The 13,229-nt window shown below is 46.9% G+C and overlaps 1 protein-coding gene across 1 annotated transcript in view; it reads right to left on the bottom strand.

The window, feature by feature from the left end:
• Positions 1 to 6,666, bottom strand: part of JADE2 (jade family PHD finger 2) — a 139,019-nt gene extending 132,353 nt beyond the window's left edge. Inside the window, exon 1 of the mRNA XM_026659491.2 lies at positions 6,143 to 6,666. The gene's annotated coding sequence lies outside the window, so the exon portion shown is untranslated. The remainder of the gene's footprint in view (positions 1 to 6,142) is intronic.
• Between the last annotated feature and the right edge of the window lie 6,563 nt (positions 6,667 to 13,229).

Below are 13,229 nucleotides of genomic sequence, written 5' to 3'. Positions count from 1 at the left end.
TCCTACAGGACTCAATCATTATTCAGACAAAACTCCCATGAACTCCAATGGGGTTTTTGCATTTGGTATATTCAGATTGCTTTGTGATAACAAGAGAACAAACTTTTCAGTTAAGGGGCAGAATTTGCTGTGCAAAAACGCCACAGGTCAAATTCAACCCTGACACGACTAAGAGCAGCTTCTAAGGTTTCAATGGATGTTACAATGCTTCCCACTTACACCAGGGCTGAATTAGCTTCACACGGTTAACAAATCTCTACAGAGCATTATTAAAGCCTGGCAAGGAAATACACACACTGGGCCCAATCCCCCTGATTCCCTGATTCTGCTGGTAAATCATCGAGGCACGTGTGATGCAAAGCGGACTCACTCCAGGACAGAGGGGATTAACCCACCTTGCGAGCTCAGCTAACCAAGCTCCCCCCCCGCACAGGACATAGGGGGGTGGGACAGAAAGTAAAAGAGCAGGGCCCTGCCCTTGCTCAGTCAGGGCTAGGCCAGGGAAGGAGCCAGATGTCCTTCCCAGGGCACCAAAGTGCCAGCAGAACCCTCAACCAGCTGTGGCAGACGATGGTCCCCCGGAGCCAGCCTGGGAGAAGACCAGCCGTTGCCCTGTGAGACGGAGACCCAGAGAGGAAGCGGAGAGTGAGCCGCTCGACGTGGAGAGGAGGAACCAGGTCTCAACAGCCGTGGAGCAGCCTCACCAGCCGCCGGTAGGAAGTAGCCCAGGGAAGTGAGACATTGACTCGGCTGTGCTGCTGGGAGACAAGGTAGCTACCCTACGCTTCCCTGCCAACCCTGTGGTGGGACCACCCATCGCTTCAAGGGCCCTAGGCTGGGACACGGTGGAGAAGGGCAGGCCCAGATCCTCCTACTCCCAGCCCTTCACTCGGGCTGGATGAGCCCTTGGCTGTTTATCTGTTTAGCCCTTGGGCAGGAAGCCTGAGCCACGGTCTGCTTACGGGCTTAGCCCCAGGCAAGAGGCCTGAGCTACCACTTGCCCAGTGACCCGGCTGCAAACAAGGATGCCTGATTGACCCACCCGGCATTAGCACCAATTCCCTGTTGCCCTGGCCCTGAAACCTTTGGTCTTGGTCAATTTCCTACTTTTTAGGTCCTGGTGGTAAAGTCTGGCCGGGGAGGCAGGTCCTCATGAGGTAGGAGGTGCTTGAAAAGGGTCAGGGCAGAGAAGCAGAGACTTGAGACAGCTGGAGGTTATTCCTAGGAGACAGGAAAGGGAAGGCTGATGCACACAGCTTTGAGAAGGGGGCGGAAAGGCAGAGGGGATCTTCCATTATCATTAGGGACAAGAAGAGGGCTGGGAGAGAAGGAGGCAGAGGAAGAGAGAGATCAGGGTCTTGGGCAGCTGGGTGCTGAGGAACAAGAGAGGGACAGCCAGGGTCTAAGGGATGTGAATGCAGGGAGGGCTGGTCAGTGGAAAGGAGAGGGAAGTTAAGAGCCAGGGGAGCCGTGGATCAGCTCCATTGACTATCCCTGCTAACATCCCAGTAGTTCACTGCACCTATTTTAGATGCTGTGGTTCATTACATATATTTTAAGCTAGGATTTGTCCCCGATGTGCTGCCTTCTGGCCTGCTTTCACTTCAATTAAGACACTTTGCTATGTTAATTAGGGAAAAAATATTGCCCTCTGGTCCCCTCTTGCATGGCCTTCCCCAGACCTTTCCACCTCTGCCCAGCGCTGCAAACCACCCACAACCCTTGCTCTGATGGGAAGCCTGGAGCTTGCCAGCATAGTCGCGAAGTGTCTGTAGCTGGCCTGAGACAGGATGGGTCCCAGCTTGCTGGCTCTCCTGGGCAGGCTTCAAATAAGAAGCCTCAATTGGATTTTAATGCTGCCCTTTTCTGGGGATGAACGCACCATCTGCAGCAGCGTCCCCACAGGCATGGGTGGTGTCATACAGCACCCCACTGCATCCGGAGTGGTGAATCTGATCTGACCCGTTAATTTCTGTGTGGGTTGCAGTCAATTTCAATGTGTCAGAGCAAAGGGCATCTAAAGTGTCTCAATAAAAGACAAGTATCCTTGTTCTTCTCTGCACTAAGCACTGCTTGCTGTCTTGGTTCCTGGAGCAAATTTTAATCTCATTTAAATTTAAAACAAAACAAGTCCCGCTCACTTCCTCTGCTTTGCATTTTTTCCATATCTAGTAGGGGATTTTTTTTCTTTATTACTCATATTTATGACTTTACTTTCCTTTTCTGACTTTTATTTTCATCCTCTCATTAACCAGCTCTCTCCACATGTTTAAACCCATCACAGATATCAGAGAGGTTACTCTGGGCACGAAGAGGTTGCCACACACTGAAAATTCGTTATGCACTGTAGCGGGGTGGTCACCCGCTCCTGCCCTGAAAGGGCTTGAAGCCAGCCCTGGGAGAGGGCTGGGGCTGCAAGCTAAAGGCTCCCTGATTGTGGAAGCAGCCGCAGCTGGGTCACGCCCCAATCAGACTGCAGCTGGCCCTATAAAAGCCAGTGAAGCCAGGCGCTGAGAGGACTCTAGCTCTTGAGGGAGAAGGGCCTGGCTGCCTGGGAGCTGAGAAAGAGTACCTAAAGTGGAGCAGGGCTGGGGGAAGGCTAGAGGAGCTGGGGGAGCTCCAGCCTGGAAACCCCCCAGGCTGCAGGCCTTGTTAAAGGCTGGAAAGGATACTGGGGTTGCAGAGGGGCAGCCCAAGGGTAGGCAGAGGCAGCAGGTGCAAACCCCCTTTGCCGGTGATGAGTGGCATTTACACTGCAGTCTGCCCCAATGAATGGGGCTAGATCGAGACTGGCAGTAGCCATAGTCTGAGGTGGGGATAGAGGGTGGGGGTTCCCTGGGGAGGAGAGACACAGATCTGTGGGGGTACTGCCAGGGGGCAGCACCCTGGCCTGAAAGGGGCACCGGGGTCCAGGAGGGACTTGGGCCCAGTGGCAAGCGGAACACTGGCCTGCAGAGGGCGTTCTGGAGGCTGGAAACGCTAATTCCCTGGACGACCAGCAGGAGGCACCGCAGGGGTGAGTCCCACCCTGTGACATGCACAAATACAGAGAGAAAAGTAAATGAGGATGGGCACTGCATACTGTGCACAGAATCAATGGCTCCGTCCTGCACGTTACTGAGCCCCTTTAACTCCAACTGAAGTCCAGGAGAGTTCAGGGCACACCTTGCAGAACATGCACAAAATCCCACAGGATCAAATCCTTATTGAACTGGCAGTTTGAGGACCAGAGCTCGGTGCCAAATGCTCTATTAGCAGAATCACAATTGAATTAAATTAATTTCACCTCCCTGCCTATAACCCTTAACTCAGTCTCTGGACATAGCCTTGATTTTCAGAAACCCACCTGATCTTTCCTACCAAAAAACAAACCTAACCTTTTTGCAAACTATTTTTACTTCTAGCTCACAATTACTTTAACCTCAATGGCTAATAAATGCTTAAAGGTCAAACACCGTTCCTCAGACCAAGGCTCTTTACCCCAAGGGAGTAAAATCCTCATTTCCAAAGATCTCATTGGTAAGGGGGATCCAGATTTAAAACAATAATTGTATTATTTGTAAATGATAGCTGGTGTGGGGGAAAGGAAGAAAACAAATTGGTTTGGTATTTGGAAAGAGCATCTTACCAGGTAGTTTGAGATTTGCACTTGCTGTTCAAAAGATTAATGGGACTTAGGGACACACAGGGGGCTTTCCACAATTGCACCTGAGCCTGAAAATCCAGTAGCTTTTGCACCCTGCAGAAGCAGTTCACAACTTCCCACACTATTTCACTCTGAAAGCACCTTTCAAGGAGGGGAGTTGACAGATGGAGTCACTGTCATTTGAAAAGGTAATTAGCTCCAAATTAAATGTAAACCCAGTTCCTAAAATTAAAATCCTATTAGATGCTCCACCAAAGAGACACACCAAATTGTAAAAAAATGTGGTCAAGATTGTGCAAGTAGGAGGCAAGAGCTGATCATTAAATGATTCCCCAGAGACATTGGTGGGCCCCCAGCAGTTTGTCCAGTCATTCAAGAGGGAAATAAACCTAGAGCTCACTCCTATTTCTGTAAACTATGTGCACATGCGATACAAGGGAGCAGGGTACGTGCTTTGCAAAATAAACATTGCAGAAGATGCTATCTTGGATGCATTTTGCTTCCCCCTAGAGGAAGGGAAAGAGGAGAACAAGTCGGCAAAACCTAGCATGAAACGGAGGGGGGAGTAGACAAACCAGTGAAACAGAAAGAGGAAGATAGGAGATCAGTAAAAGAATGAAACCAGGTAAACACCAGGGGGCCAGTGAGATGCTGGCAGGAACAGAAAGTGTGGGCATCATGAGGCCAGTGGGAGACTATGGGTCTCTCTCTAGCAGTGAAGGGTAGAGATGGAGTGCAGCCCTGAGAAGGCCTATAAGAGACTGGGTGTGAGAATTAGGGCGAGCCAGTGGGAGCATGTATGTGTAGAAGGGATTGGAGCATGGAAGAGTGAAGATGAGAGTGAGATAATGAGATACAGAGAAGGGTGGGAGCAGGGGGGACTGTATCAGAGCAGGAGGGGAAGGGCTGTATTCATGTGCCCAGATCTGGAGAGAGAAAAAAAAACCCCACCAAAGTGAGAAGGACATTTTGGAGGATGTCTATGTCTCTCCTGCAGCAAAGGGAGAGAGAAGAGGGGTTGTATGAGAAAGAGAGCAGAGGGGATGAGAGGGAATATTTGTTGCTCAATGTCAGGACTTCTTGTTCCCATTTTCGCTTAAAGAGATTCCCTCAAATGCTGCTGAATGAATCTCCTGGAAGAAAGATGTGACCCTTGCAGAAAACAAACAGGAGGGCTGCTGGCAAGGGAGACTGGGCATGAGAGATGGGCCCCTGCCAGAAGGAGAGGGGCAGTGACAGACAGAGAAGGGGATGGGGGGATGTGAGCCAGCAAGAGACGGCTGCAGGCAAGAGGGATGAAGGTGGGCTACAGGAGAAAAGGAAAGAGAATGGATACAAATCCAGAAAGAGAGGGAAAGGGATGCAAGAGAGGCAGCCAGGGGAGGATGGAATGCATTGCACGGGGCGGAGGGGCTGGACGGGGGAGTCTCCCTGAGGAGACAGGAATGGAATGGGGGGGGATGAGAAAACCAGGGATGAAAGCGAGAGGAAGGACAGACCGCAGGAGCGAGCCGAGCGGAGGGGTGTGAGGGAATGCACGGGAGCAGGAAGGAAGGAGGGATGAGCGAGGGAGCGGAGACTGGCTCGGGGGTGGGCAGGCAGAGATGGAGGAGAGGATGAGACGCCCCCAGAGGAGTCCGCCGGGAGCCGGGAGAGTTTGAGAAGGTAAACAACAGCCATGCCCCCCCTACAGTCCTGTCCCCAACGTGCAGCCGGACTGCCGCGGCCGCTGCCTGTACATTTCCATTCCCAAACCTCGCCGTGCCCCCAGCAGCGTGCGTCTCTCGCTCGCTGGCCCTCCCCCCCCACCACCCGCTACAGCAGGGCTGCAAACCCGGAGCGCCCAGGGAGGCCAGCCCCGGGCTCCGCCACCCCCCGCCAGCGGGGCGAACGCTGCCCGCCTCTCCGCTCCCCGGTGCAGTGTTTGGGTCCGTGCACGATTTGGCAGGGACCTGGCAGCCCCAGCACGTGAGAGGAGCGGATCATGTGCACCAGCTCCAAGAATTGCAAGGCTCCAAAACGTGCTGCGTATCAACAAAATGAAACTCGTGTCTCTCCCCTTGCTGGGCTGCCCTCGCTGCCTCCTGTGGCACATTTCACACACCCCTCCCGACCCAAACCATCCGGATTGGACCCTGATGCCTGGCTGCTTTGCCCGTTGCAAAAATAAACGGTGCTGTTTCCCCCTCCCCAACCCAGAGGCGGCTTGGGGTGAGCTCTGCCGCAGTCATTAATTTGGAAAATAAAAAAACCCGTCTGCGCCGACCCTTTAAAAGTTCTTGTTTACATTCCTGCTGCTTCCCGTTTACTCTTTAAAACATGAGTGACCAACATGCGCAATCGATCTGGGTAAAATACTGCACATTTCCCCCCTTCCTTCCTAGCAGTCAGCCCAGCGAAATGGAAAAAGGGGGGGGGGGAAAGCCAGAGAGATGCAAAATAAAGATCAGCTGCAAATTAAAGCAATCCAAAATGCAATCCTCCTTCATCCTTTACCTTTGCCGGGAGAGTGTCCTCAAAGAGTTGAGACTGTCCCTCAGGTTACAAAAGAGGAGTGTGGAGAGGGGGCGGGGGGATGGTCCAGCGATTGAAACGATCAGGAAAGCCCCTTTGCACGATCAATCTGGTATCATTGCGAAGAGGGGGGGAAATAACCCCCCTGCTGGATCCGAAGATGACACCCTCCTCTTAGGAGTGGATACAAAGTAACTCCATGGATGCGAACCCAAAAGAATTGCTTCCAGCCGAGATGGCCGCTCTGTGCACGATCCAGCCCTATATGCGTGTTTCTGTTTCTTTTTTAACCCAGACTTCCTTATGATCTCTTTGCAACAACGACCAATTCTTCCGTTGACCTTTTTATTTGGGGAGGGGGGGCAGGTGGGAGGACCGGAGAAGTGACTTTTTAAATGATTAGTCTGATCAAGAATGATTTTCACTTCCCCCCAAATCTTTCTTCAATTTCTTTTTTTCTTGTTTGTTGTTTCTTCCTGGGCAGCAGCAGGTCCAGGTGCAGCAGACATAGGTCCCATCTCTGGTTGTGTTTGTGCATGTGTTGTCTTGTTCCCCCCCGCCGCCCCCCCCTTTGCTGTTCACCTCCCCCCGATGCGCTGGGTCCCCATCTCTCTTTTGCTCTGGGTAGAGGCAAGCGGCGGGGTCGGGTTGCTCACACACACTGTACAAGTCTGATCAGGTCGCTTTCGCAATGATCCCCAGCCGCGTACACGCACACACACACACACATACACACACCACAACACCCTCAGCAGCAGCCGTGGAACGCACACACTTCTTTACCTCCTCTCCCCCCTCTGCTTCACTCCCCCTCTCTTCTCCGAGCTATGGGCACGGGCGAACGCTGGGCTGCTGCTGCAACCTTAACAAATAAGCTTATACTTAAAAAAAATCTTTTGGCGCCATATTAATGACGTACTTAAAATTTGCCATGTCTCCTGCGTCAAAAAGACGTTTCTTGCAAATAACAGATTCTGGGCAAGGCGGAAAGAGGGACTCGAAAAATCCTGCAGGAGACCCTCGTGAGGGGCAAAAAGGGGCTTGCATTGCCCAGAAGTGCCTGAAAGTGCCAGCTGGGTGGGGGTGGGGGAGGGCGGTAAGATCAGGATAAAAATGCAATCGAAGGCTATTCCTCCAGACAAACAAACTTCGTTGGGCAGCTGGGAGGGTGACGATGAGGGTATTGGAAATCCCACCGCTTTAGGAAACGGGATTTTTCCCCCTTGTTATTATTTTGATCACTTCTGGAGAAGGCTGCGGGGGAGGGGCCGTTACATGCTGGATTTGTTTTTTTTTTAGCAGTCGCAACAGGGGGAAGGGGTTAAAAAGAAAACACTCTATTCAGATGCTGTCCTAGGAGCTATCCGGTGTGGTTTCTTAGGGCTGTTTCTCCCGCACACCCACATCCTCCGCCCCCCAGCCGCAAAAATATAAAGGGTTAAAAACACAACAAAACTTTGCACAGTTTTCCAAGAAAGGAGGGCAGACAGCTCTCCAGTCTTGCTCTCAGTGTGACCTTGTCATGCACAAAAAATGCACTTTAATCGGTTACTGATTTCTCGAAGGGTTTGTTGCTTGGTATTGCTTTTGCTCTGCCTTTCTATTTTCTGCGGTGGTGGCAGCAGCAGGAGCTTGATCCAGTATCTTGCTGGCCACACCCACCGCTGGCTGCTTGAACTAGACACCTACTCTGTGGGAAGAACAGTTATTTCTATGCAGTGAGGGATCTTGGGTGGAGGGGAGGAAGTGGGGGGAGGAGGTGCCCAACCTTCCTAAACTGTCTGGTTGTTTAAGGCAGTTTATGCTGATTTTTCCCCTCTAATGGAGACCTTTCTTCAAAATATACACTGCAGGTTGGTTCGGCTTTTCATATACAGTGGCTGCTCCCTCATTATTTCATCTTGTCTGTAATTGCTCATAGATCCTGTCAAATAGTTTAGAGATGCTTTACAATTCCAAAAGGGAAGGATGAGCATTCAAATTAAGGTATTTTTTGAAAAACTGCTATTAAAATATGGAGCTGATACTTTTAAACTAAAAGTTTCACTAACTGAATTAGATTTACTAGGCTATAAAATGTACCTTACCCTTCAAATATGTTAAATATAAATAAATAAATATAAATATAAATTAATGGAGATATCCCATCTCCTAGAACTGGAAGGGACCTTGAAAGGTCATCGAGTCCAGCCCCCTGCCTTCACTAGCAGGACCAAGTACTGATTTTGCCCCAGATCCCTAAGTGGCCCCCTCAAAGATTGAACTCACAACCCTGGGTTTAGCAGGCCAATGCTCAAACCACTGAGCTATCCCTCCCCCCTGTAGTGTTCTACAGGAACAGTCAAAAACCACTACAGTAACTCTGTTGTAAGCTGCAGCGCGTCATTGTAATTCTGCAGCACCATTGCTGCAGAATACTGTAGTATATTTAACAAAAGAGTCCACTTTTCCCTTTCAAAAATAATCTGTTAGGAAGAGTTCTGTTGAATTTATTAGACCTAAAACTGCCTATTAGTTAGTGATTGGTAACTTCATCAATAATTTGATGTATATAGTTACACACTGGGCTGGCAACATCTCCTATAATAAAGGTTCCCATTATAAGACCCTGTTTTCAGTTTATAATTTTGTCAAACTGTAACCATTTGCAGTGCAATTCTCCATGCTGAGTGTCTGCTTTATTTCTATTGTTTTGTTCAGCCAATACAGTTCAGCCACATCCAAGAACAAAGTTAGGGAAAAATACACTGTTTTGCCCATATTAAAAATATCTTGAGACCTTTTATTTGAATGCCCCCATTCTTTGGCGCAGGAACCTGAAATCTGGTGGGGGCAGGGATAGCCTTTGTGTCTAGGATGTGCCTTTTACCATCTCTGTGAAAATCCACCCACATTTGGCCATATTATAAACCTTGTAAAATTGCAGTTTGCACATGCTCAGTAGAGACTTCTTCGATTTTAACAGCTAAAGTCTCCTAAGATTCTATCCTCACTGAGCATGCTCCACGCCCTCACAGCTCCGAGTGCTGCTGACCAGACCAATCATGTGGCCAAGCCACAGAGAGACTGAGCATGGTCCAGCCTAAGGCAATATAGTGGCTCAGGAGAGCTTTCTTTGTCATGACTGTTTCCAGCTACTCCAGGCTGGAGTTGAGCCAGACATTGGAACTAGGAGCAGGGAGCTGTCTCCCCTGTGTTTTCAACAACCCCCTCCTGCTCGCACCCAAGGCATTGTAGAGGAAGAAGTAATCTGATTCAAATGCACAGGAGACAAAAGCCAGAACAGATAGAAGGAAAAGGAGTAACTCAAACAAGGAGTCCGGTGAGACTGGAACTGAAGTTTGCTTGTGCAACCTCAGTTTGCTCCCCTTGTGTGTATGCATTTGATACAGTCTATAATTACATGATAACATACTATTTTTTCCCACAACCCCTGCCTCATTCAGTGCACAGGATGCACCTGCTCTGGGGATGGAGCAGGGCTGTGCAGTGAAGAAGGCTGTTTTCTGTAGGACCCCTGCTTCATTTGTAGCAGGAGTTGGAAAGTATGTAGTGAATGAGGCAGGGAATTGTAGGAAGAGAAAGGAGGGATCTCGTCGTTAAGGAAATTGAATGCCACTCTGGAGAACTGAATTCAATCCCTGCTTCTGCCACGGAGTTCCTGGGTGATGTTAAGCAAGTCACTTAAACCAAACTTTTCACAGGTAGTACCTGACTGTGTGTTTTTCCTTTTCTAGGTGCCAAACTTGAGAACCTGGAAGAGGATTTGCAGAAGTGGTGATCACTCAGAGTTGTCAATGGAAGCTTTCCTTTGAACATATAAAGTGCCATATAATGCTAAGTGTTCTGTGCTAAGTGCCTAGGCATCTCAAATTGGGCACCCAAAATTAGTGGATACATAGATTCATAGATTCTAGGACTGGAAGAGACCTCGAGAGGTCATCGAGTCCAGTCCCCTGCCCTCATGGCAGGACCAAATACTGTCTAGACCATCCCTGATAGACATTTATCTAACCTACTCTTAAATATCTCCAGAGATGGAGATTCCACAACCTCCCTAGGCAGTTTATTCCAGTGTTTAACCACCCTGACAGTTAGAAACTTTTTCCTAATGTCCAACCTAAACCTCCCTTGCTGCAGTTTAAGCCCATTGCTTCTTGTTCTATCCTTAGAGGCTAAGGTGAACAAGTTTTCTCCCTCCTCCTTATGACACCCTTTTAGATACCTTTTACCTTAATTGCCTCCGCTCCCCATCCGTACAATGGGGATATACTACCCCCTCACCGCACAGGGGGTCTTACATTAATTAATGTTTGTGAAGCACTTGGATACTAAAGTGATGAGTGCCATAGAAAAGCCCATGAGGAAATTAATAATTCTGTTTTCAGAGCAGGATTTGAATAGTGTGCCGTATATAAGGCCTCAAGCTACACAATATACAATGAGGATAAAAAAATATCGAAAAGCTGCTTATTAATTGATCATTGTCTATCCTGTGCACTGAATATGTGACTATGTAATTAAAACCTGTATCATAATCTGTATCATAGTGCATATATCAAAAAGAGTTCAGGAGAATTAGCAGTTTTTTTAGAGAGACATTATTAAGGGCACAAAAGCAACCTATCTCAGTGCATAGGAAAGATAAGAAGTATGATAAGAGATCACCCTAACTTAACCAGGAGATCCTCAAGGATCTGGAACTCAAAAAAGAGTCATACCAAAGGTGGAAATGAAGTCAAATTACGAAGGATGAATATAAAAAAAACAACACAAGCATGTAATGACAACTTTAAAAAGGCCAAGGCACAAAATGAGATTAAACTAGCTGGATACCTAAAGCCTAACAAACATGAGAGGCACGAGGAAAACCAAGGACAAGGTAGGCCCATTACTCAGTGAGGAGGGAAAGACAATAAACAGAAAATGCAGCAATGGCTGAAGTGTTAAATGCCTTTTTTGTTTCAGTTTCACAGAAAAAGCAGTGATTGGACAACTAACATAGTGAACATCAGTGTAAATGAGGTAAGAGCTGAGGGTAAAAATGGAAAACAAGTTAAGAATTACTTAGACAAGTTAGATGTCTTCAAGTCGGCAGGGCCTGATGAAATACATTCTAGAATACTTAAGGAACTGGCTAAAGAGACCTCTGAGCCATTTGTGATTATCCTTGAGAACTTGTGGAGGACAGGAGAGATCCCAGAGGACCAAAAAAGGGCAAATATATTACCTATCTATAAAAAGGGGAATAAGGACAACCTGGGAATTACAGACCAGTCAGCTTATTTGCAATACCCAGAAAGATGATGGAGCAAGTAATCAAACAATCCATTGCAAGCCCCTAGAAGAAAATAAGGTGGTAAATAACAGTCCATATGGGCTTGTCAAGAACATCTGTCAAATCAACCTAATATCCTCCTTTGACAGTTAACAAAACTTGTGGATGGGGGGAAGCAGTAGATGTGATATATCTTGACTTTAATAAGGTTTTTGTTACTGTCTCACATGACATTCTCACAAACAAACTACAGAAATATAGGCAAGATGAACCTGCTATAGGGTGGGTGCACAACTGGTTGGAAAAGCGTTCTCAGAGAGTAGTTATCAATGGTTCACAAGCTGGAAGGGCATATTGAGTGGTGTCCTACAGGGATCTGTCCTGAGTCCAATTCTGTTCAAAAAAGATTTGGATAATGGCATAGAGAGTACACTTACAAAGTTTGTGGACAATACCAATGTGGGAGGGGTTGCAAGCACCTTGGAAGGCAGGATTAGAATTCAAAATTATTTTGACAAACTGGAGAAATGATCTCAAATAAATAGGATGAAATTCAATAAGGACAAATGCAAAGGACTACACTTAGGAAGGAATAATCAATTTCACAAATATAAAATTGGAAATGATTGCCTAGAAAGGAGTACTGCAGAAAATGATCTGGGGGTTACAGTGGATCACAAAATACTGTTGCAAAAAAAGCAAACGTCATTCTGTGATGTATAAACAGGAGTGTTGTAAGCAAGACATGAGAAGTAATTCTTCCACTCTACTCAGCATGGATAAGGCCTCAACTGGAGTAATGTATTCTGATCTGGGCACCACACTTCAGAAAAGATGTGGACAAATTGGAGAAAGTCCAGAGGAGAGCAACAAAAATGATTAAAGGTCTAGAAAACATGATGTACAAGGAAAGATTGAAAAAATTGGGTTTGTTTAGTTTGGAGAAGAGATGACTGAGGTGGGCCATGATAACAGTCTTCAAGTACATAAAAGGTTGTTAAACAGAGAAGACTCGTGAATTGTTCTCCTTAACTACTGAGGAGAAGACAAGAAGTTAAAGACTTAAATTGCAGCAAGGGAGATTTAGGTTAAACATTATGAAAAATTTCCTGACTGCAAGGGTAGTTAAGCACTGGAACAAAGTACCTAGGGTGGTTATGGAATCTCTGTCACTGGAGGTTTTTAAGAACAGGTTAGACAAACACCTGTCAGTGATGGCCTAGATAATACTTAGTCCTGCCTCAGTGCAGGGGACTGGTCTAGACTCTAGCTGATCTATCGAGGTCCCTTCCATTTCTATGATTCTGTGTGCACAAGGAGGCTGAATTAAGGTTGCACAAGCAACTTGAATTCTGGCATTTCCTAACTTGTGAATTTTTGAATCTTAATAAAGTTCTTTTAACATAGTTTTTGTGTGTAATACATAATTCTTATATATGTCATGTTATGTGATCTGAATATCATATATATGTGACATGACATTTATGTGACAATTATGAAGATCTTTAACAGAATGTTGTCAGTTGGTCTTTGCTTATAGGAGAAATAAATCTAATAGTAAAAAAAGAAAAACACTGTAGAAGAAATAACAGTACAAATCCTCTAAAAAAACAGAGTTGTCTATACAGCACAGACTAAGATGATTGATGCTTAAATAAGAACCTTTGCAACAAGTAAGAAATATGATCTCTGGGGAAGAAACCAGCAACATTTTTCTTTCATCTTCATTCACCAAAACAGTGTGAGTACTTATTTTTGCATAACTAAACAAAAAACAAAAAGCCCCCTACA

This window comes from Terrapene carolina, unplaced genomic scaffold (genome assembly GCF_002925995.2).
Source record: "Terrapene carolina triunguis isolate 2854851 unplaced genomic scaffold, T_m_triunguis-2.0 Scaffold629, whole genome shotgun sequence".
Taxonomy (NCBI): domain Eukaryota; kingdom Metazoa; phylum Chordata; order Testudines; family Emydidae; genus Terrapene; species Terrapene triunguis.
Note: the sequence above shows the minus strand (reverse complement) of the source record. Positions and strands in the feature narration are given on the sequence as shown.